Raw genomic sequence first — 26471 nt, 5'->3', positions numbered from 1 at the left:
CATTTATTATGAGTATCATTCTGTAGACTAAAAAAGATAAGACTGTGTGAAATGGATTGACATTTTTATAAGAGGGGCAAAGTGATCCAGAGAGAGGCAAAAATTCATGTCTTAGAAATAAAGCAGAAAGTTACATAATTCTCAAGCAGTCTTTGCAATCCTTGCCCAGAGTGGCAGTGATGGACCCTTCAGAGGGAATAATAGGAGTTCAGTCTTGGAAAGGCTTCATAACTCCTGTGTTTCCCTGTTGCACAATGTTCATTGGGACTTAACACATTTTCTAGAGAAGGCAGCTCAACCATTTCTCTTCATTTTGGCTAAGGAAATGAGAGGCAGCTCAAGCGAATACAAGAACTACATTTGCATGGGATTCTTCCATTTTTGTTCAAATAGAATTGCCAAATAAATCAGGTGTTTCATACCTTCATGTGGTAAAGAGGACAAATCCTAGTACGAACTAACATAAGCAAAAAGCAAAAGAAAAAAGGCTATAGGAAAGTTTTGGAAAAGAAGAGGTCATAGTAAGTCCTGCAATTACCATGAGACCTCTTTATTCATGCCTTTACACAGTTATTTATATATATATATCTATTAATACATGAAATCTGGTAAGTTATCCCAAGGACAAAGTTGAGGAAATGTAAGATCTGAAACAGATTGTGACAAAATAAAGGAAAACTGAAGACAAGATGCTCACACAAGAGAAATGACAGAGTGTGGGGAGGCGAAAGTGGCAGATCAGAGGGTTGAAGATAATCAGCCTAGTGGCAAGGGACAGAGGCAGGAGATGTTTGCTGATGCTGAGACAGTTTGGTCACAGAGTGAAAAAGTTCTCTGAGAAGGCAGGGTGCAGGCTCAGCAAATCAAAAATTCCTGAATGGCTGGTAAAACACTGGTACTGAAGCTTTTGTGGAAGCCTGAGATTTGGAGAAATCAAGAAAGATGTGGGGATTTTTCTTGGAAGACCTTTCAGGGACATGCAGAAGGAAAAGGTAACATATTCTCTCAGGATTAAACTGTGGAGGCCTCAAACCTCACAGCAGCCACAAGGAGCCATATTCCAATCATTCCATGCCCCCACTGCACCTGCAGCCCCATACAGGGTATCCACAGAGCTCTTGGAGATGGCCAAGAGAAACATTTTTGTAAGCCATGGCCTTTTCCTTTTTGGGCAGACCTAGAAATGATGCTGCCTTAGAAAGATATAATTGGGACAGAATGGGATCAATCAAAGTAGTTACAACTTGTGCATTCTATTGTAACTTTTTGTCATAGTAAAATAAAATATAGTATTTATATTTATATTTTTTAAATATTCTATTTTATTTTAAAATTAAAATAAAACAGCAACTTCAAAAATAAATTATTACAGGAATTCATAAAATTATGCAGAAATTAATTCAGAGAATAATCTGCACAGTAAGAAATCCAAAGTGTTATCTATAGAACTGGTATCTGACAACGCCACTGTCTTTAACTACAATCATTTTATGAGGCAAACCCCAGCTTTTCTAAATGTGAAGAAGGGATTTAATATTAATCATTTTTAGACATCTAGGGCCGTAAAACCATAGAAGGGAGAGAGCTGCTCCAGCTTATTGACTGCGCAAGCAGGCCAGCTCGATGGGTTCACTGGTAAATCAGCTCAAACCAGAAGTTCCCTGGTTAAACCAGCTGCATAAACCCACAGGGAAGTCCTGTGTGGAGCCCTCAGTCAGCTCTCGTGCCTGCTCTGCTGGGGTTGGTGGCAGCTGGTGACAGCCCTGCAGCTCCCTGGGTGGCACCTGCCCTGCCCAGGGACACCCCGGAGCCCAGGCGCTCCCTGCTCTGGGGCACAGCCTGCAGGGAGAGGCAGAGACATCCCCCCTGCCATGGGCCAGGTGTGGCAGGGACATGAGGGGCCCTGCAGGCTGTACCCCAACCTCCAACTCCCACCACGACTCTGCCAAGCTGGGAAAAAACCCCACAAGTGAATCCAGGACAAAATGGGTACCACATAGCAAGTACTGCCTAAAATCCATTGATGTCTCTGCTGAAATTATTGTCACTGGTTCTACTGACAAATGTTTACCATGATTAAGGAACAAGTAATAAACTTACCGCTTCAATAAGATTTCTTTTCAACAATGTAACAAAATATATATCAAAAATATAAAAATCATAATATCAGTACTGCCTTAGCATCCAAAATATGCTTATGGTGCCCAGAAATCCCTTTTAGAGCATTCAGTGGAGAAAAATTAAGTAGATATGAATGTGGATTGCCTAAGATATGCTTTTGAAAACAAAATACTTAATTAATGGGGCTGTGACATAGAAAAATACAGAACTTGTTCTTGTTTGTGTGTTCCTACTTGGAAAGCTGTTGGGAAAATTTTGCCATTATCCTAAAGGGAATACAAATGTGTCTGTTTTAATGTTTATAACTATGTCTGTTTTATGAAACAAAGATGTCTATATAGCATTCCAAACAGAAAAGACAAACTTCTACTGAGAGCTGACGTTAAAAAATAATGGATAGAAATATTTCCATGAGGCTTGGCAGGAATATGTACACTGTAGATGAACAACTGTTTTAACAAATGTTCAATAGAAGTATCCAGAATCCAAGGAGGAAATAGCATAACTACTGATGTCTGATTCCATTAGGATCAGAACCAATGCACTGCTAAATTATCACAGGATATTTTATGAACTGTTATTGATGATTTAGTGGCAGGCTAGGTTATGTAGCTTACAAGCTGTCACCTTTAAGGTGAAGCCAAAAGCGAGCCCAAGGATATATTCTAAAGGAAAATGTAACAATTATTATAGCATGTGTGTCAGCAAAGTTCACATGATTCATTGTCCTTCTGGTAATAGGAAAGCTGTCAGTGGGTGCTCTTGGGCATGGTTCAGCTAACTATATAAAGAATGTTCTCTTAAACATTCACCTACGGCTTGGGATTCAGAGGTTGCTTGTCTGATTAAATGGAAAGGAGGTAATTTAAAAGCATCTTCCTTTCCAAATATGTTACTGTCAATTGGCTTTGGTTCAGAGGTTTCCAATCTGAAGTACATGAGGCAGCTGCAGAAGAACTCTATTAATATTCCTGCATAAAATGCTTTCTTAGCCCAGGTCAGCTCCCCTATGCACTTTTGATGTATTAGAACTTTAATGTTCAACTGAATTGACAAGTGATGGGTTTTACAATCAATGTGCACAAAGGACATGCCATTCCCAAGCAAGCTCAAGATTTATTAAATATAATGATAAAGAGGAGCATGTCAGGTGGAGGCTACTGTGCAGTGTTTTGTTCCTCTGCAGTTCATATATTGTGCAAGTTACATCTGTGATATCTGGTTTAAAACTGGGCTGCAGCTCAGCTCTGTTTCAGTAAATGAAAGCTTTGAATTGTTAAAATGCAGAGTGTCAACCTGAGTGCTTAAGAGAGGGAAAAAATAAATCTGTGGCATATTTTCCTTAATGTTTTGCCACAGGTTCATTTCCGAACTCACAGCACAGATGTTTTAAATATGATACAACCTATTTGTTCCGATGTTCAATGCTAATTCTTTGGGAAATATGTACTAAATTAGGGGAGGTTATGTTTTCTTGTGATGAAGTAGCTCAGCTCCCACCAGTGTTTGCAGGAACTTTCTCACTACTTTGTGCTGGGTTTTTTTTTTCCTTAATGGGTAATGTTGGAATGAAGTGGCAGGGCCTTTCAGAGAAAGGCTAACTTACAGTAGTTTTTGTATAATGCTCTACAGATGTAGATGTTCCCCAGATGTGTACAGACTAGAAACTTAGTTTTGTCTCTGGGTGTTCATTCACCATATAAATCTCCCAACACATTCTTATCTGCTATGTAAATAAGATGTGGAATTCCAATAGTGTCTCAGCCTTCTACAGCAGATGGTATAGTGAGATTTACCACACCATTACATTTAATGGGATTGAATTCATTTGGATTTCTTGATGTTCACTCTGTCCTTCTCTGAGCAGCAGTGTTGCCAATGTTCCTGATTATATATGATTTGAGAGAGTGCTTAAAGAAGAAAAAACCCTTTATCTTAGAAATACGAGTATTTTCTGTCAAATTTTAAAGTGTGTATATATTGCATTTCAGAGGATTTATAACCCCTATGAGAAAAGGATATTTAATGAATATTCAACAAAGAAGTTGAAGTCATTACATTTGAAGATTTTTGTAAATATCAGCTATCCAGTTAACTGTTTTAGTACTAGCATCATTATATATTCATTTGGAAAGAAATGAGCTTTTTACCTCATCACATCAGTGTAGACAGAGCGAAAACAACAAGAAAGAATCTGTGTTAAGAAAAAAAAGAATATTTTAAGAACAGATTTGAAATATAAGTTTTTGATTTTCATTTCAAAGTAAAATTCGTTCACCATATGCAATAATGACACTAAATTAATAAATAATATTCAAAATTGAAGTGCAAACTGACACTGCTAAAACATAATTTAAAATGACAGTGTAAAACACTGTCAAATTCTTGTAGTGCATTTTATTTTCAAAAAATGCTATTCCAGATGCCTTGATCTGCTTGTTCCACAAATTGCTGTGTACCCAAAATGACATTTCAATGTATACAGATATCATATGTAGTCAGCCATTAGATGATGCTTTATTTTGTCTTTTTAGCATTCTATCATTTCTGCAATATCTTATGTGGCCTAAAAATTTACTCAAACCAGTCACAAATTTTGTTATGCTATCGCCATCATTCCTCACAAGTCACAGACCACCAAACACACTAACAGGACAGCTGAATGAGAAAAAATATTTCTTTTTATAATGAAACCTGAGGATTTCAGAGTTTTCTGCCTTGAAAGCACCCAGCTACTCTAGTTAGGTTAAAGTTACTTCTAACACCAAGCTTCAGGCTCAAGAGATCTGAACTGTTTCATAAATTATTTTATGAATTGCAAACCAGTCATCTGATCAGCAATAACACACTCTGTACTACAGTGCCAAGCAAGGGTAGCAATAATGCTGAATCTACATGCATGAATGAAAATGCTTTAATTAGCACAGTGAATGGAAAACATCTCACTTTTCTCAATAGCCTACAGAGGCAATACCAACTCTACAGCTGATCTGATTTACACCCAGAATTCCTATTCCATTGGGCACTAAAACCTCGACTTTTATTTAGAAGATGAATGAAAAATGCAGTGTCAAACTTCTGAAACTATTGGACCGCTGTGGAAAACCCTGAAATACTGATTTTTTATTTTTTTTTTAAATCTAAATATTATATAATCATGGGATAAAGAGACCACCAAGTCACCAAGCTCAAAGTGAACAGAGCTATAACCACACTAGGAGTTCTGAGCTGGAGCTCCCAGGAAGAGGCTGGAGGGGACTAGAGGTGCCTTTGCCCAGCTTCCCCCATCCTACACACTTACAGGCAAAACCAAAGTGCAAAATCCAAACTCTCCTCTTGAAAATGCTGGGTTTATGACAGAGTTTCAATGGAGAAATATTCTGCTGGAGAGCTGAGCAAGCTGCAGTTTATGGCAGGCCATCCTCCCCCAGCATCACCTCACAGGTGAGCAGGATTCCCAGCACACAGGTTTTGCTGGCAGTCATGGCAAGGCACAGCAAGAGATGTTCCAGCTGTTGCACAGGCATCACACATTGCTTGCTGACTCTGAACACTAGCCAGATTTAAACATTAGGAAATAATTTTGCTTTACTGTGACTTTCTGTACAAAAAACCAATAAAGAATCTAAAAGTAAATCATGGAAGAGGCAGTATGGCAGCCCTGATTCATCTCTGCCATAGAGTATAATTGCAGTGAAGGTAAGAGCAACAGAGATCTTTCACTTCAGTGAGATTTCACTGACAAACCTTTTCCCCCTTCAAACACATACCTTCTGATACAGCAGCCCTACCTTTCTGCACACTCTGTGAATTTCTGCTTTGCTCCCTGGCTTTGATGGCAATTAGATCAGACTGTCAGTATATCTCATTTTTCTGTTCCTCAGCCATAGCTCTTGTTGCTTCTATCAAGGCTATTAATTTTAGACAATATATTAATGATAGATCTACTTGGTGTTAGGGAAATGAGCTACAGGAGGTTGCTGTAGGCCCTGAGGAGTTTTCCTAGTTTATTTGATTTATTAATGATGAAGAGTGGCTTTAAGGCTGGTTCTGTTTGTGAGGAAAGCAAACTAACAAAAGTCTTGTGGTTGGTTTCTCATGTTTTAAAAAAACAAAACCAAAAAAGCCCCAAAAATGCTCAAGAACCTGTTGTTTTTCAAGTGTTTTTCTAGGCAAGGTGAAAAAGTTAAGGGGAGAAGCAATTGCCATGCAAAACCCCCAAACTCATCCACACACTAATCCTGTTATTTGCCTGTATATGAACTCCAAAGCCTTCTGAGGCATTTTTAAGAGTTTATAGACAGAGAAGTCTCCAAAAAGAAAAACTAACTGTCCCCAGTTAATTCAATTTTGCTTTAATGTTGAACTTCTAATGGCTCAAACTGGTTTAAGCTGAGACTCCTCATAAGATGGAGCAAGGAAGCATTGTTTCATTCTGAATAAGCACTCATGGTTTAAACATGTATTTAGATCAGGTTATTTGAAATCCAGTAAGAATAGATTTTCTGTAAGATACTGGTGGTGCTTTTGGACTATCAGAGGAGCTCCAATATTTAATGTATCCTTTCTAGTTCTAGTAACATGAAAAGCACAGGAGAAAAAAGTTCACAATGTGTTCAGACATCAAAGTATTTGGGTTCTGACTTTTAGTAAAACAGTAAAAAATTCATCTGTGAAAGGTCTGTTCTGCTCTTTTTTTTTCCTTTTTTTTAATATATGGTTTGGAATCTCCCAAGCAGAGATAAGGCAATGACTGCAGCAGAGAATTAAAGAGTAAATTTAGGTAAAGGAGTGATAAATCAGAATTCCATTTCTGTCTAGTCAATGCATCATTTACCCACTTAGATGTGTCAAATAGAGGAATGTCTCCACTTTTTTTTTGTAAAGCACTACAGCATATATTAATGAGCCAGTGCAGGACAAACATTACATGAAAAATACTGATACTCAGGTGAGTTATGAAATAGTAAATGGCTTTCATTTACTTGCTTGGGGGGTGTTCCTAGAGAAGTAAACAAAGAAAGAGATCTGTCTACACAGCCAGCAAAATCAGCCCAAGGAGCAGAAGGGAATTCACCAGTGAGATACTCCAGATACAGAAAAAGAGTTCTTCTCCCTTCTCTGTGCAATCTCAGGATAAAAATAAACATATCCAGGCTTCCTGAAGTGCCTTGCTGACTCCCCACCAGTGGTTATTCATACTAGCCAAGCTACCTGTGTAACTTGGAGCTGTCTAGACCATTTTTTATTTTAAAGAAAAATCCACCCCAAATGAAAATTTAATCTCCTCTCTCCCTCTTTCAATATTCTCTATTTTCTTTAAAGATTGGCTTGCATTTTCACTGAAATTATTCTGAAAAAAACACCCACAGTATTTACTTTAGCATTTAATCAATAAGTTGATATTGTCTCTGTCTACTTTTAAGTTTCTCATTTAGGTTATTCTAGAAATGTATAGGGTTTGGGTGTAATAAGATTATGCCATTAACTTAAAGCAGTTTTTTATGCACTGGGAATACCTTTAACAGCCATCACAGAACTGCTACCCCAGTCCAGCGTCACTATTGCACACAAGACTTGGAGACTCCACCCTTTGGGTAGGAAAAACTACCAGAGTCTTCCAGCAGAGTACTTATGACAGCAACTCCAGATGGGGAAACATTTTGAAATTATAGAGATCTTGTTTCTACATCTTTGATCACACTGAGTAACTTCTTACTCTACAGATGGTGCCACTGACATCAGCAGCTCCTGCTGTAGAGTCAGGTGCTAGACAATGTGAAACTGAGACCTAAACCTGGCCCTAAATACAGTCCTAGCACCTGAAGACTATTCTTTTATAACACAAAAGGAAACACATTTATTATTCCTTTTTTTATTTGACTGCCACCATCTTTATTTTGTTTTAATCTTATCACTAAAGGGAAAAATTCAGCTACTTCTTCTATTATACATTTGTGATAGCAACTCTAAATTTCACATTGCTCATGCAGTTGTGAACAAGATAAATTTGAGCCATGGACCAAACCTAGAAGCTTGTAAATCAAAAGGCACCACAGGTACTCTGTGTTCTTGTTAGTGAGGCCCTAGGATTTAGATAGGAAAAAAATTTTAAAACATGAAAATAATATACTGTTAAAGTTGATTAGCTGGCTGTAGTCTCCTAGATACAGAAGATTTCCTCCTTTTGCACAGCAGGTGTATGCATGACTTATGCAGGCAAAGCTCAATTTTGTAAAGGTTAAATTTGATCAAATTGATTAAATACAAATCTTTCTCCCATTCTATCAGTATCATGTTATGCTTACTGGTTTCCAAAAGCCATAGTCATTTCCTGTTTTCCAAAATCCAGTCATTTCCTTACTTTACTGGGTCTGATTGTTAAGTATCTAAAATTTCAAATAAATAAACAATCCTTTTACCTGTAAATTGAAAGTGCCTTAAATAAACCCCTGTAAAAATGTTCCTGTTCACCCGTGACAAAAAATAAGTAAACATTTCTTCCAGCCTTCTGTGTCTGGCTCAGGGCAGATGAAATAATAACTTCAAGTAAAAGTACTTTTATCATGTCAGAAGAACAAAGTTTCCAAAATCATCACACACTGAGAGAAATAAATTCAATTATTCCTTTTGGGCAAAACTGAAAACACAAGTCTGGATTTGGCAAAAGTTTAAAAATCAGGCTAAGAACTTTGTGTATGATCAGTAATGTTGACTTTGACAGGGATTCTTATAAAGCTGGCAAATGTTAAAAAATCCTGCTAAGCAGGCATTCATGAGTGTTGCACACGACTGGGAAAAAACTAGCCCTGCTTCTGGGAAAATGAAAGCATTAAATTCCCATTTCAGGTATCTGGTAGCTGATAATGTTCAACACCTTGTGGAAGTTACTCAGTCTAGGGCTAAGAGTGCTCATTTGCACCTGGGCTGATGGCTGGTGGTGGGCAGGGTTTCAGTTCCTGACCATGAAAAACCTTTGCATCATCCAGGAATTATAATGGAATTTATTCAGGGTCATTAACTACGCAGAGGCAGCTGTGAGCACTAGTAAGATTTACTTAGCATGAAGATATAAAAATTAATCAATCTCCTAGATTATAGATACAAATCTGTGCTCTGAATCTGTACAGATCAATGCTAAATGAATCATTAATATTCTGCATAAAGCAGAAAAAAGAAGTCAGTGAAAGCTGATCCTGCTACCTTGTCATTACACTCTCTATTAGCACAAGTTCATCCAAAATTGCAAATCATTACAGCTTTTCCAGCATCTGCCACACTCCACTACTGTCCCTGGAGCACTCAGAGAGTCAAATATGTTTACTAAAGCATAAAACTACTAGCACCACTCATCCATGGTTACACAGACACATCTGAACATTACTTTAAAAGTGTCATGGACCTTATATTTATTGTTCTGAATAAACATTAGTCTCATGAGCAGAGAAGCACCGAAGACCAGAGCCTGGTAATTACTCACAGGATAGGTACACTGCCATTAGCTGCAATGAAAGCCTCTCTGGCTTTCCATGTCACTGGATTTCAGTGCTAGGAAACACTTTCTTACATCAGACAGGAGAATTTAACTCCCTGCTTCTTCAGTCTCTTGTACTTAGGCAATAAGGCCATAATGTTGCTGGATGTTTGAGTGGCTTTTGACACAAATTGCACCAGACACAGTACATGGATAATTAGCAGTGAATACAGGCTCTGTTTTTAATCCAAACCTTTTAACATAAGTCTCAAAAAACAGTATTAGGATTACCTGAAATATTTAATGATATTTTAATTTTTACAAAAACTGCAACATCTCCTATATTGCGGATAAAATCTTGATAGTTTTTCCAATTAAATTTTGGGAGTCTAACCTGTTTTGTTACTTTGATTTTAAAAGCTATATATTTTAACATTTCCAACATTAATATTGTTGTATGAACCATTTTTATTAAAATTGAGCACATTTTTAAAGACAACAAGAAAAAAATAGGCACTGAGCTCTAGCAGTGCAGTTTTCTGAGAATAAAGGTTCAACTGTGTATTTGATATCATCACCCTATAAACATCAAGACAATACAAAGTTGTTATTTATACTATCATATTTCTAATTAGAAGAAACAGGAATCTTTTCAAAGGGACTTTCATACAGTATAAGCTAAACATGGCATAAGCAGCAGCACAAGGTCAAGGAAATCAGAATCAAGTGTGACACTGAGATGTTTCTTGAAGGGCTGTGACCCAGGGAGAAGGACACACGTTCATTCAAGACACTAAATGTGCCCATGCTCTCTGTATCCACTAGACAGAAGAGAAGTTAGTTCTGTAACACAAACCCAACAACTTACTAAACCACAGCCTTTATGACTGCCAAAAATTGGAGCTACTTCTACTGCTATTCAAAATGTAAGTGTTGAACTCATTCCAGTCTTTCATTGATGTGCTACAGTAAATCGAGAGAGAGAGGAAGAAAAGCAAAACTGGCAATATCAGAATTTTCCACTATTTTCCTGACAGCCCCAGATCCAAAAGCCAATGTGTGCTTTGGCAGAGTAAAACTTTCAGGCTGACGGGAATTGGGATTATTCTGGTTTACATCAGCTACTGGCCTGACCCAGGGCCTTTGGCACTGTGCTCCAAGGGCTGGGTTGGACAGGCTGAGAGGCTGGAGAGCAGCTCATCCACTGCACTATGCTGCTCTGGGATGGAAGGTGGGGCTGGAGGCTCCACACGCTGCCAGAAATCGAGGCAGAGTGCCATAAGGCTTTTTATAACTCATCTCTCAGCCTCGCAGAAGGCAATAGGCAGCCTTTTTTTCTTCAGTAAAAATCTGCCTTTATGCATTGCTCATATTCAGCTCACAATCAGATGCTATGCAGATCAGTGCCCAAAATATCAATCCAGCCAAATGTTTGCCAGAGCTTTAGGGAAACCTTACGGTCTCAGAACTATTTGCATTCTGAGTTGAATGTGCTTTAATTTCTATCTACTAGCATCTGCTATTGTTTTCACAATCTTTTAGATGGGTTACTTGGATTATTAGCAAGTAACAACTGTGATTTGACTCTTTTTTCCCACTTTTCCCTCCCCCAGTATGGAAAGGCAGCAGACTTCACAGAAACTGCCACAAATTGGTCCATCCTGTTCATTTGATTTGACATTTTAGTTTTTAAGTTTGAGGTTTGCCTTCTAGCGTCCACCCACGCCTCAGAACAATAAAATCTAAGTGCCATAGAGGTAATGCCTCTTAAATTAAATTCCAGTTGTATTTATCTTAGCCTGTGTTGACACCTTTCCTTCCCAGTCTGTGTTCATGCCCTTAGTCACTCAGAGCCTTCTCTTCCCAGCCCACAAGCACATTATTCTGTAAAAGACCTTTCACTGATATATCCTCCTTGCTCTACTACTTTTATTCCCTGAGCCTTTCATTAGCAAATGCCAATCTCTCCTATTTATCAACTGGCACCAGAGAAATTGCTGGATTTTCTCTTTTTCTTTCCAGACCTGTACTTCAGATCTTCCTGGGCAGACCAAGCTGGGAAAAGAGGTGATGGCAAAAGCAGTCATGGGGAATTGCAGTCAACTATGAAAGCAGCAGGCAACAGCTGTGGTCCTTGAACAACAAAAAGCTTAGAACGTTCACCTTTTTAATTTATCTAATAAAAATGGATTATACTGGTGTGGGATGGATTCTAGCTGCTTTCGGCTGGTGTTTGGATGAGCAACAACTCAAAGATCCTCAGGAGTCCTCGCCTAAGAGAGTGCTGATTCTCCCTCTGGTTTGCTTTCCAATACTTGGGAAGCACTAATGAGTGTTTTAAATCAAAGAGCATCTCAAATATTAATGATGTTTCAACGTGCCTCCAATTTAACGTAAAGCAGCACATAGTGCTTTTCAGCTGATTCTATTTTTTAAATAGATTTTGCTCTCTAACTGGCATTAGCAGGAGACCTCCGAGTGGCATTAACATATTAAGGGTGCTTAGTTCCCTGCCTGTCTGCATCCCAGCCACCCAATGAGTCACAGTTATGGCTGAGCTTGGGGAAATTCCTTTCAGGAACACATTCATATACAAACACTTTTTACACCCTTTGGTTCAGCACATCTTTGCATTTTATATTTTTATAGCGATTGGCTGTCAGAAGAGACATATCACCTCACATTGTTTATATATAGCACCATTACAAAGACTTCATGTTTAGCTGCAGTTCACTAGGCCTGTTTTCCTTTTGGGGGGTAGTTGGTGCCAAAATGAGAGGAAATAGCATTTCCTCTGAGAGTAATGAGCAGCTGGTGCTTTTGCCCTGGTGTTTATGGGATGTAATAGGCACAGTGGCACATTTGGAACTGGTTGGAGAGAAAACTAAATGCTGCTTTCTTTTATCTTTATCACCCCCTCTCCCAAGAAGGCTTTTCAGTTTCTGTGGTTTATACCAGTTTTAGAAAAGGCAATAAAAATAAAGCTGCAGCACTTTGCCACAACAGTCAGATATTACAATGTACTCTTTGTAAAGGTGGACTGGTTTTATCTACTGGAACCAGAAAAACTAAAATAATGAAATACTTTTAAAACTTCTCGAAATAGCTCTCGAAAGAATTAAAGCAAAGGGATTACATCTGGAAATCACATTTGAAGAAGAACCAGTGAAATTGCCAAAACCTGTACATCTGCTCTTCTGGCCATTGCCTGACCTTAACTTGCATATTCATGGCTGACATTCTCATACCAAGAAACATTAAGCCAGTGTCAGGACAACAGCAGAAGAACTTTAAAGTACCTATTTCTCCTCCATTGCATTTACCAGTTCTTCAACCAGTGTAAATTGGTGCAGCTCCATTAACTGTGATAGTGCTATGCAACTCTGAAAACAATACAAACCCATTGAAACAGAACCAGGATCTGCTCCTTTATTCACAGCACTTCAGACTGACTGATTAGACCATTATGGATTGTGAATAGGGGTGGCAAACACTGTTCCACAGATAATGTCCTCTTCATCAGCCATACTAATTGGTATTTGTGGTGATCTCATAAACACTACATAAACTAATGATCCACACTTGATAGCATTTCAGTAGCCAAAAAGTATTTGTTTGTGTTGGTATAATGCAATGAAACAGATAATTATCTACCCTTCTGGTGGCAGTGCTCTTCACGTGGATCACCATTAATCCAAAGACTTATATCATTCTCAAGTAGTGATGTCACACTAGTGATTTTAGCAATGGGGTTATGGGCAAGCAAGGAGCAGCACTCTTGCAAGGAGGTTACATAAAGAGACTTTAGAAGGGTGCTGCTTAGGTATTATTCAACTAAAAAGTCTAAACACATCTTTTTAAGCAGTTCAAGGTCACATTAAGCTTTAAAACTGGTTATTTACTCCTCATTGCCTAAAATTTGCCATCTAAATACAGATTTAGGCAGCTTATTTGGTTAACTTTAGTTTTTATCAAAATACAGCCTTCCACAAAAGCAAGTTAGAATGGGGATATGGATCAAGGGCACTGAGATGTGAATTTAGTATCCTACTGTAAGTACCTAGTTTGAAAAAAAAAAAAACAAGTTTTAGCTTTTCTCAGAGGAAATATATCATGGTCAGAACCTTGGTCATGGGAACCTCCAAATGGGTTACAGCTTCTCTGAATGTTCACAGCATCCATGAGACAAGAAAACTCCACACAAGCCAGGAGGTTATTTACTTGGGTCATATTAAACTCTGACAGGCATTAAACTTGGTTTCAGGCTGTGCTGCCAACTGAAGGTTCAGACTGAGCACACTGGATTCGAGACATATGAAACATTTTAGGCACAGTCCAACACAGCATTTCTGACAGGCTTCTGAATGGAAAGAGGTGATGTGAGTAGGTACCTTGGACATGCCATGGAACATCAAACTGCTTTGTCAGTGACACTCAAGAGAAGAGCTCCTCACTGCAGCTTGGATCCCTGTCAGCCTCACCACAGGCCAGCTCAGCTCACAAAGCAGTTCTGGTATTTTCCACACATTTCTCTACCTCTCCCACACATTCCTCTTCTGGACACAGCCCTCACAGAGAACTACCTGACCCTGAAATAGCACTGCCCTTTTTCCTTTCTTTTTCAAGCTGCTCTGACACCAAATTTCCTGTATTATCCCAAGCCTTGCCTTGCTGTCACCAACATCCTTCTTGGACATCTGCTCAGCCTCATATTCCATTTACCTTAGCTCTTTCATTGCAGGATGTGACAATCTGCTTTCAAAAAGCTATGCAGATGAAAGGCTGTGGGAAAAACCTCCTCATTCAATGCATGAAGAACATACAGAACTACATTTACAGCCAGATATCTCAACTATCTTCTGATGGTGCAGGAATATATTGTGTACAGTTTGCTGAAAATAGAATTTATCTTGCTGATCAGCATCAGACTGAGTACATTACAACCTTTCTTTTCCTTTTTTCTTTCCTTTGCATTTGAACATTTTAAGTAAACTAAAATAAAATTCAAATCAAGCCTGGATCACCAAACCAGTCCTGAAAAACTCTGCATACTGCAAAACTGGGTCAGATTTGAAATCGTCTGCTATTTTAACATTCACTTTAGGAGCAATCTGGATTGTACTTACTCTTTTAAAAAGTCCCTTACATGACACTCCTCCAGAGAAAAAGCAGCTACAGGATCATTTGCAATTTTTTATCAGAGTTATGACCATTACACAAATTTCCAGAAGAAGCCAGGTGTGCTCCAGTCTGATCTTTTCTGATTTACACTGCTCTAGGAGCTAAACGGCTCCAGAGGTCTTCCTTGCAACAAGGAAAAGCATCCCAGAGAAAAATGCAACACATAAGGCTTGCAGTCCCCAGACTGCGTGGTTAAATAGCGTTTAGGAATCAAAACAGACAAGCAACTAGTACGAACATTTGTACAGTCCCTCAGAGACTGCAGAGAGGTTTTCTAACATTAGCAACCTCCTTAGGAGAGTTTCTGCTTCATAAATGCTTTTCACACAATTCTGCCCCTTCCCTCAAGCTCTTTCCGTTTCGTGAGTCCTTGTTCTGCTGTTCAGAAGCTCTGAGGTGGTCACAAGGTTTGTGTTACCTGACACAGGGCTAAGAGGCTGTGACAGCACATTTAAAACTGTTGGTAATTCATACTAAATATTATTCAGTCAAGCTGATGGAATCTGTCAAATTCTCACTTCTTGTCTTCAAAACCTACATCTTCCAGGACAATCAGTGGTTTGGGGTTTCTTGTGCCACCCCATTATTTGTCCATGTTTGACATAGTTTCAGTGGGGTGAAAAGGGAAAGGGGCTTATTAGACAAAACTGAAAAAACTACTGTGCAAATCTTGCCCCCTGTAACCTTTGCCAATTTTCCCTGCCCAGGAACAGATTACTGACATCTTACAGCAAAAACATATGAATTCACCTTCTTATTGGAGTGACAATATGGCACACAAAAACCTCAGCCACTTTGCTCCATTTAAGGTTGAATTTTTAATAGTATAAAATCTGGAACTTTATTTTACATATAATAAATCATCTTGACCTGCTGCATCAACCCTCCAGCAGGTGGTAGACCCAGCAGGTTCTCCTGGGAGAACTTAGCACATGCCTCAGCATTCCCATGAGTACAGCATGGTCAGTTTGAGCTCTAGACCCAGGATTAAAACATGCAGCCATATCTGAAGCTCCACCTTTGGGCCGCCCTGGCCTGTATGCCTGCCCTGCTGTAGTCCCTCTCTGGTTCAGACCAGCTGCTGAGCTTTTCCCTGCTTACTTCTCAGAGACTCTCTTATGTCTTGCAGCAAGCATTGAGAAAACTCATTTTCAGCCTGGTAGGGTGCTGATCCTGTTTTTGTGTCTTCTCTAGTCAGTAAATGTTTTACACTTCTGGGCTGTGCTTATCCTGACAGTGGAATTTCCATGCTCATGGAAAAGTGTGTTCCAAACAACTACCAGAGGAGGGTGACACAGCCAGCAGCTTGCTGTGAGGTGCACATCAGATTTGTTCCAAAGCTCCAGAGGCCATCTCATCTACCTGGGACTAGGGGAATACAGGAGCCTCTCACCAGCCTGGCCACAGCCTTGCTGAAACAGCTGAAGAGGAAGGTGCATAAGCCAAAGTTGTTCAAAAGTTGATTTTTTACTTGATGTGTGGAGAGACCTACGAAAGGCTTTCCACTGTGGTGGAAAGGCTGCCCTGGTAGAAGGTGTGTTTGTTATATCCAAAGATCTCCAAATGGCTGGCAGTGAGTTGGCTGCAGCCCCACAGCACAGGTCTCTCTCTCTAGGACACTTGGGTTACAATCTGTACTGGCTGCACATATGGTTTCACAAACAATGACAAACCAAGCCCTAGTAACTCCCAAGAAGACTCCCAAATGGCACATGCTTACCAGCTCATTGCTGTCTCATTTCTAATCTTTTAAAAACCAAAAATAACCTTTCCCCTGATTCACCAGCCATAAACTCACTGGAATGTTCTACAGTGAGTCAATCAGTTTGTCATGCCAAGATCAGTAAGAAGTGATATTTTATAATTGCACATTAAAGGACTGGAATGATCTTTTGCATCTTTATTTACTTCTATTAGAAAATGTCTCGGCAGACTTAGCCATTAACATTTTCTGCTTTCTCAAGGAAAAGATAATTTATCCTCTTAAGGATATTAGACTCCTGTGTATTGTTTTTCCCCATTTGGTATCCTTGATTCCCCCTTCTGAACACTTGAGTGCTTGCAATCAGCACACAATGACACTTACTAATAACAACTGAACTACAACACCCCCCAGAATGTTGTTCTAATACCATATATAACACCATGTAACACCAGTGATGTGGAGCAGCTTCACTGTGCAGAGATTTGAGTCTCTCCATACCTACATCTGTTTTCTTTTCCCTCTGGTACGTCTGCTGTGGAGCGTGACCCCTGCTGAGCACAATGAGACCCAAAATCATGTCTTTTGCTGTAGTTTTGAGCCCCAATTCAAATTCTGGTGCTTGGCTTTAATTTCTCAGAAACTGACAGATGCTGGATCAACACAACGGCGTGCAGAAAGCTGTGTGTCATGTTCTACTGTCTTTGTTATGCTTATTATGTTCTCCTGAAGGTGGCCAACAAACAAATTCTGCAGCACACCTTCTTGTTACATTATATGCCACATTACCAGCAACAAGAGAAATACACCAGGCACATATGGGAAAAGGGAGAAGAAATGTTATCTGGTTAATCTGTATAACAGACCTCTAAATTTCAGAGCTGCTTTACTTGCTTCAGACAGCAACAGATAGAAAAACATTCACTGATAAAGTTATCCTTTCTTTTTTTCCTGCTACATTTTGTCCTTATTACTAACAGACAGATTAGTAACACAAATATAGTCATAGACAGAAGTAGCTCCTTCATGAGCTCAAGTCTTGTGCACTCTTGGGATCCCTGAGCTCTGCAATTCCTTCTTCTCTGCACCTTTCCAGAGCAGAAGAAAGTCCAAGCAAACTTTCCCCAAGAAGAAGAAGAGAAATATATAAATCCTTGTTCCTCAGAGAGAGAATATCTTGCAATCACACTTTTTTTTTTCTCTATTTAATTTTACAGATCTACTTAATAAGCCTTGAAGCCCTCTGTTGGCATCTTACAGCTCTGTGGGCCATTCCATAAGAGACCCCAATGCAATCCTTTAGGGTCCTTCTTTCTCCTCACTGTTGTTTATAACAGCTGATCAACATCTCCACAAACAAAAGTGGAAGAAATCTACTCCTGTTTCTGGGGAAAATAAGGATTAGAGGCATCTGCATGCATGTGCCTTCAGGCAGGCACTGTCCACCAGTGTTAAAGATCCATTAGCGAGCTAAACAAACTTTTAACATCCAGAATGACTGTGCCATATATCTCCAGAGAGGTGCAAGAGATGTTTTACAAGTATTGGACCTTCCCAGCCAGGCACCTGAAGAGTAAATCCCCAGTGATGTGGTTTACTGCTCCTTCCCCATGCGTGGAGGTAGCTGAGCACTTTACCAAGATAAGCACTCAAGGCACCTCAGACCTTCACTCTTTTATTCCTGGACTTGCAATTCCTGAGGCTGGGGAGCAGAGCAAGCCCCCTGAGCCCCATTCACCAGATCTCAATCCTTCCTTGCTTAAGAGGAAACAATTTGCTTTTTGGGTAGGTTGTCTTCCTAAAGGGCAGGCTGGAAAAGACCTGGGGAAAACCTTTAAGGTCTTTGATATATTTAGCTAAATAACCTGCATAAGAACAACTCAATATTGTTAAAAGTATAACTAACAGTAACCATCTTATGTGCAATCATATTATATGCAATGAAAAGTTATGCTAAGGTAATGTGTAAGGTTTGTTCAGTTTATTAAGAAAAATAGAAAAATTCCATGAATAATAGTAATAAAGCTTCTGCTCTCTTTATTTTCTAAAGAGTTTGATTAGCTGGCTTTTTTCCAATATTTTAAAATTAAAATTCTTACTTTTCTCATGTGGTAACGTTCTCCACTTTTTCTCTACTTCACCCTCTACTCACAATATTCTTTGCTTCTGAAGAAGTTTAGAAAGAAAATAAATCTTGAAGAGCAACTGTTTTTCTTTGTTTGAAGAAAGAAAAATTTGGGAGGAAAATTGTATTAAGGTGATTTTTGATTATAACTGTTCAAAACATTTTGACATATCTATTTTTATTTATGTAGCATAGGATAGATTTATGATCTTTTCAATGCTCTTTTACAGTCTAAGCATTTGGGGGAAATGCCCATACAGCATGCATGTGTTTCAGCCATTGCTACATCCAACACGCAGCCCTGCAGTGGAAAACAAATGAAAGGCCAGCTGTGATTCCCTGTGATATTTAATCCATGAGAAAATCCCATATGAAAAGACAATGATGAGGAAACTAGCCTGCTCCTGAGTTATTGGGCTAACAGAAGCCATCCCAGCAGCTTTCACATCTACAAGGCACTGACAAGTCAAACCAGCACCAGGAAAGCAGCTCAGCACCTTGCAAAGCAAACTTCCAGGCTGCACTTCTGCCCACTGTTCTGCAAAGACCTGGTGTTAAACCCAACCCTTTCTCTCTCTCTCTGGTTTAGATTTGACCATAATGTTTTTATGATGTGGGATTTGACAACATTGGTTAAGCAGCCCCAAGTGCCTCCAGTCTGCACAGTCTTGCTGAGAGTTGTTCCAATACTTGCTAGCACTTGCAAGAAACTATGTGCAAACATGTTATAGTAACAATGAGGCTGAGGTTTTGTTAATGCTGAACATGCCAAGGTGTTTCAGAGTACTTTAGGGTGCCCAATGCATAATTAGAAATAAGGGTTGCTAATTCATCTCTCTCTCCATGTCCTAGGACATGACATCATTTATTCTAGACAGGATTTCCATTTCTTTATATTTGTTGCTTTCTTATCTAAAATAAAATTTATGAGAAATAATAATATCTGAGCAACTAATAGGTTCCCAGTGACAAATTACAGTGTTATGCTGAAACTGTATTGTAAACTATTATTTACTGGACAAAGAAAACTTTGGAAATTTGGTGTTTCTCAGGCAGAGGCTAAAGGCACTCATTGTCAGCCACTGCAGCAGAAAGCCTGCTTTTCTGACACATCTCAGCCTTGGGAGCTATTTAGACTCATTTATATTGTGTGCAAAATAAATATCATCTGTGTGAATGGTGAGTGTGAAATGTTAGAGATTTACACCTTCTTCATATTTATGCTGTACTCCTTTAAGCAATTATACAGACCAACCAAACTGGTTAGACATTACTCTTATGGTTAGCATTTGTAGAGAGGAAGCCTTGAAGCTTGAATTCCCCTCGCCTTCACAACCACTGAAAAGGAATTCAAAGCAAAAAAAAAAAAATACTGCCAACATCATCTGAAACTGATGTAAGAGACAACTTTGCTTGATGTAAATGAGATTAAGCCCAAAGGAGTAGACAACTCACAGTGAATTTATAGATCTCACCTGTTTTCTTCTTTTTATTTCTGAAAATGAGGTTGCAGTGGTAACTGAGCCTACAGCAGTCTCAGAGCTTTCTCTTTAGTCCCTCATATGTACATAATTGTTAACAGCTCTGTGTCAGCTCCTCTCCATGAGCGTTACAAAGGAAATTGCAGATTTCCACCCTCAGACTTGCTCTTGCACTGATTTCAGACAGTAAGGTCTCAAATGTGCCTCAGCTCTCCCTCCTGCAGCTACAGATTTCATGACTGATCAGGTCACCTACTTAATGCTACTCCAAAGTTCAAATTTAAAAGAAAATGTTTGGACTTGCAATTCCAACTTATGTGCCTAATATATTCCAGTTCAGTTAATTACTTTAATCTTGATCTGACCATCATCCTCCACCTGTAGCCATCATCCACTAGCCACCTAAAACAGAGATAAATCCATTTTTCTTTCAAGCTGAGTTCTCCAATCTTTTAATTGGTGTCCAATTTAGGTCACAGAGAACAAGGAGGATAATGAATAAATCATTATTCTTCCTCCATGCTTGGTCTGGTCTTCCCTGCTGCTGACTTCTTCCTTCACTGTACTGTCGGAGCATGTACTTGGACACTGTGTGGATGTCAGAGAAGACAGCTCGCCTGTGCTGTAACTAGTGTGTGTGTAGCATGTTGTCACCAAAGCAACATCTGTCTGATGACTCAGAGCAAAAGTGGTTCTGTTTGTTCTGTGTCAAAAAGAGAGAAATGCTACTTTGATGTTCTAGCGTGCATCCAAGTACCAGACATATGCACAGTAGAGACAACAGCAAGCAGCACAGTCTGGTTCCACCCCATACATTTTAGGTATTTTCCAAGGTTAAAAAAAAAAAAATTAAAAAAAACCCACCCCAGTTTAATTCTCTAGGCAGTGAACTGCCTTGTGGCACTTCTAAAGACAAAATAAAAATACAGTCCTCCCCTTTCTTCAAAGCACAGACCACCCCATATTTCATTGTCTAATCTTGCCAAAAATGATGATGGCAGGATCTGCCCATTTACGCACGGGAAGCAAACTGTTGAAATTTGTCCTTTCTAAACATGTGGGAAATGGATTTATAGAAAATTCCAACACAAACACATGATTTTCAAATTATCATAAGTGGGATTTTCATAATATAAAGGAAAATAATCAGCAGATTGCTAAGAGCTACAAGAGGATTTTATTTTTGTTGTATGAAAGTTCTTCAGATGGCATTCACAGCCGACTAGTGAAATCACTATTCTCAGTTGCCAGCTTCACACACTTTTAAGAAACAATTTTCTGCAGCTGGTTGCACATAGCATTCTTTGAAAATTAGGAGCCTTTCAGGTGTTTCAACATGAGCCTCCAGAGACTGAAGTGTCAAATTATATTTGTCACTCTACAAAGTGTAGAGCTAAAGGTCCAGCTAAAGGCATCCATGAGCTGCAAAGCTCCTGCCAATCATTCTGGGCTGCAGCAAGCCTGGGATGCCAGAGAATGTGGGGACTCGGGAGCAGATGACAGAATGAATGCTTTTGGGTCCATGCCCAAGTAGATTAGGGGAAATAAGAGCCTCCTGCTACTTAAGCATGGAGATACAGCTTCCAGGGAGAAGACAGGATCCACCAGGAGCAAAGCTTGCCAAAGATGGTTTCTAACAGCCAGCTCAGAAATCATCTTGTGATTTGAACAACCAGTTTTGCTGAAATGTGCTCCAACAGAGTCCTGCAGCTAGTTATGTTATAATGGAAAAGGCCTGTAGCCAGTTTGTAATCCAGCTGCCTAAGAAGAGCAGGAAATTAGAGGGGATACTGCCACTGCACCCCATGTGCCAGCTCAGAGTCACCCCTCACCAAGGCAGAGCTCAGAGCCACTCTCTTCAGATGGAGCAGCAGACAAGGTCTCCTGCCACAGAGAGATACAGTTCAGCAACAGGCAAAATCTAACCCTCCAGACTGCCAAGTCAGCTAAATTAAAATGTCATCCTCACACAATAGAGTATTACTGCAGTCAGAGTCTGCTCATCATCTCTATGAAGAGTTTTTACTGCTGTTTGTGCAATAACATCCCATCTTGAAATGGTGTCTGTTAAACTTGCACCATATTTCATTAACTCCTGCCATTTCCCATCACAATCTCTTTGAATTGCTGAATGTTATTCAATTCAGTTACTGGTTGGATTTCTTCCAGAGCTGTATGGCTCTGAGAACAGCACACAAAATAACAACATTGGCTTGTATTATTTTCAACAGCTCCCTTTGTTGTTTTCTGATGATGATAAATGTGTGATGAAATAGCTTAGAATGTAATCAACAGTGCTGATTTTGTATTCACCTATATTACAGTCTATTATATCTTTGCAGTTTCAGTAGTCTATGACCTTTCTATCCTTAACACTGCAGTTGTTGCTATTATAAGGGTAATTTTTTTGCTCACCAAAACCCAAGTGAAACTAGAAAACTTCTGTGGAAGTCTGTGGTGGAACAGAGAAAAAAAATAGCCCAAATTTTTCTTCAAAATTGTTAACAGTTCCTAAAAAACACCAAAGAGGTGAAAGGCAAGACAAAACTATAACTCCGCTACTTTCCACAGTGAATGATTGATTTCTTAGCAGACAAAAAAAATGTGAACCTTAAAAATTGAAGGTTTCTCTGTATACCTATAATATTGTATCTTAGGCTGAGCAACCATAACAGGTCTAGCTTATCATTAGAAGTTTTAAAGGAAACAGTCACCACCTGAATATATCCTCTTAAGTTTCTGTGTGTCACCCATACAAGAACACACCCTACAACTTTGCAAGGTCATGGTACATAGAACCAGCCAAACAGTTTACATGGAGCTATCAAAGGGGTCGACACTGCACTAAGATTTCTCTCTGGCTTTTAATGCAGGATCCTTATATTTATTTTGTTCATGTAAGCAAGTGTTTGACAAAATCCTATCCTCATTCTGCAGTAGGCATAAGACTAAAATCCTGCCCTTAATTAATGTTAAGTACATAAATTCATTTTCATTTCTGTCTCAGCTTGTCTTCCTTTTTCTGCTTGTAGGTTAGACCGTCAAATCTGTTATTGTAAAATTAAACCATTTAGAGACTGAATTTACAAATTTTTATTTCCAAATTTACTGTGAGGAGGGACAGTTAAAAACACCCTGTCCCATAGCAGTTTTGGTAGGAATGTGCCACTGAGCCTGTTTTCTGGGGCTGGGTTCTGCACAATGCTGTGCTGCAGTAGCATGGGCTGCAAGGGCTGTATTTTATAGTAACTTCTCTAGACCAGCTGCAGAGAAAAAATCAGCAATAAAATTCAAATGATGTTTGTCATAAGCTTCTGCTCTTGCATCGCTACATTTGTGTACATGAAATGTAATATACTAGTGAGAATGTCCCCTGACATGGAGCTGATTTTTATATGCTTTAAATTTACCACGAGCTTTACAGATGCTGCAATCTCTTTTATTCCAGTTCTAGCAATTATAACGTAATCTGTGCTAACACTGCAGATTACTAGGGCAATTTTGAAGATAAATGATCACATCTCCATTTCCATCTGCTGGTCCAATCAGAAAAATGGTGAGAATAAAACCTACCCCTTACATTGGTGCATTTTGGTGCTTGTCTGGCAGTCTACCCAGTCAACTGTACTGGGCCATGAAGATGGGAAGAAGGCACCCAATCTTCCCCCCTGTAAGTCTCTATTTTCCAACTATGCAGAGGTTGAAGCATTAATCTTTCTCTCAGTGGGCATGCTCCAGGATGTGAGTGATGTATTGCTCTTTGTGCTCAATCGAAGGTTTTTCTAGATGTACACTTGGCACATTTCTGTCCCTACAGCTGCCATAAGGACATGCTCTGGTCAGAGTCTTTGGCCAAGCCACAGCCAGTCCTTCTCATCTGAGCACAACCAGGGCACATCTGCTCACTGGGTTTTGTTCGTCTAAACTATATCCAGGTGCCAGTTTGCAATAGATGGACACCTATTAAAAAAAAAAAAAAAAAAAAAAAACAAAACAAAAAACAACACAAAAACACCTTCAGAACACGCTTAGATGTCAGTTGATTTTAGAGCACAAACTAAACAGCTGAAACAAAACAAACACTTCTCCCTGCCAAAGCAGACAGACTTCTCCCTGCTTTCCTCCTCCCCGTCTCTCTCTAAGAAGCCTGTCTGAAGAAGATTTTTCAAGAAAATTAGGTTTGCAAATCTCCTGAATATAATGGTATCAGGTCGTGCATAACTGCTCAGACATTTCATATACTGTCAGGTGCAAGGTTTCATACCCTTGGAATGTGTTTCAATTCAATGATTAGAAAACAAAAATATTTGGGGGATAGGAAACTAGAAGAACAATGCAACTGTATTTTCAAGGGAATTATTTGCAGCACATTTCTACTAGTAATTATTTTTTGTTCTGGTTTGCAGCGCTTCTGCTTCTGGCATCTCATCTCCTTCACAGCAGCCAGCAATTGAATTAGAATCGTTGCTGAACAGCAAGAAAAAATCTGTCATAGAAGTCATGTTGACAGACAACTTTGTTCTCTTCTCATTGCTATTTTCCCTTTACTGTATTTACATCTGAAAGTCCACACCTACAAGTGAGCAGAAACAGACACAAATCATATTTGTCTAGCCTCTTCCTCCTTTGTCCTGCTTTTGTCTTTACCAGAGCCCGCATCCAGCTGCCGCGTCAGGGGGAGATAACCAGCCAATCTTTACTACCCACGGTGCCTGGCAGCATGTTAAATCCTACCTTTTCTCCTGCTCACTGTGGTGGTGGTGCCTGTCTCCCATTATCATCCTGAATGACTAACAGGAGTAAGAGGGGATCGAATTCTTCCTTTATAAATTCTGGATGCCGCTGGTTTTGTACATCTCACTGTGACGTCACAGCGCCAGCAGCACCTGCTCCGTGGAGCCAACACTTAGAGGCCAATCCAACAGAGCTGCCTTTCTCACAAAGCACTGCAGATCGTGGCTGGTGGGGGTTTTGGGCTGTGTTTTGGTGAGGGTTTTTTTCCCCTTGGACAAGCCCGATGTTTTACTACATAACTCATTATCTGTAGGCTGTGCCTTCACAGATACAAGCAGGCACTGAGCCCTCCGTACTGCTGACTGATAACAAAAGCTGATAGAAATGGGTTCCACCTCCATGACATTGCATTTCACAAGGTTATAAAAACCTTGAATATCCTAAGAGTGAGAGAAATTAAGACAGAAGTTGTGAAATGAATGTATCTCTTCCACTTTTAAACTACAAAATATAAATATCACCAAAGATTACTTCCAGCAGTCAACTGGCAGAAGAAAACTGCACACAATAAACTTGATGCAACTCATACCTTCCAGAGACAGAAGAGTTGTAGATAAAACATCTCTCTTCAAAAATTGAAGTAAAAATTCTGGTAAGAGGTGTTTCTTCAGAAATTGACACACCCTCTTTGCTCTATAAAGCACATGCGTGGAGGACCACTCAGCAACCTCACTGACTGAGGCCAACCCATAACTAATTCACCAATGTCCTTGAGACCGTGGCACCTCAGATAAAAACATTGCTATGGAACAAACTACAGTTCCTCCTGCACCACAAATGGGTCTGGCTCACAGTAACATCCCACAGGTTCTTCCAGGGAAACAAATCTGTGAGGGCTGGTGCCTTGCTCTGCCATGCAGTGTGGTACAGGTCATAGATGGCCCCAGCATCCCAGCCCTGCATATGTGAGCACTGACAGACAGGAATGAACTCTGCTCTCACTGGTGCCAAAGGATGAACACCACCATGCCACAACTCCACCTGTGTGCTGTGGCTCCCCTGGGGAAGTTTCCATCCCCTTTTCTGACTGCTTCACAAAGCAAAAAATACTACCATATATTTATTTTAGGAAAGGAAGGAACACAACATAATTCCTATTCTTATGCACCCATAGAAACCACTTCACATCTAAACCTGGTTTATTAAATAAAACAATAAAGACATCTGAAAGTCAGGCCAAAATGCTGAAAAACTTGTGAAGCCGAATAAGCCTAGGCAGTCACTGTGAGTGAAGCCCATCCCCATGGATCTATGGTGACAATTCTTTGACAAGTTCATTCAGACTGTTTTGTTCTGTAGCATCTCACATCTTTCAGCTCTCTGAATTGTTTGCACAAGCTTTGCAGACATAGAACCTGAACAGTACCTCCAAAAGCAAATATTTGTTCTTAAAGCAGAAGCTACATGCTCTGCCTCCAGAACAACTTTACCATTTGCAGATATTTGTGGTATTTTGCAGTCATATTTACATTTGTATAGTCAGAAGTCAAAAAATATATAAAAGATGACAGTCAAACACAACACATAATTTATCCTCTTGCATGAACACAATGAAAGACCAGATGCTGAAACCTGGAAAATGCCATTTGATAT

This window comes from Passer montanus, unplaced genomic scaffold (assembly GCF_014805655.1).
Source record: "Passer montanus isolate IOZ18808 unplaced genomic scaffold, ASM1480565v1 scaffold48, whole genome shotgun sequence".
Classification (NCBI taxonomy): domain Eukaryota; kingdom Metazoa; phylum Chordata; class Aves; order Passeriformes; family Passeridae; genus Passer; species Passer montanus.
This window is presented reverse-complemented; position numbering follows the sequence as displayed.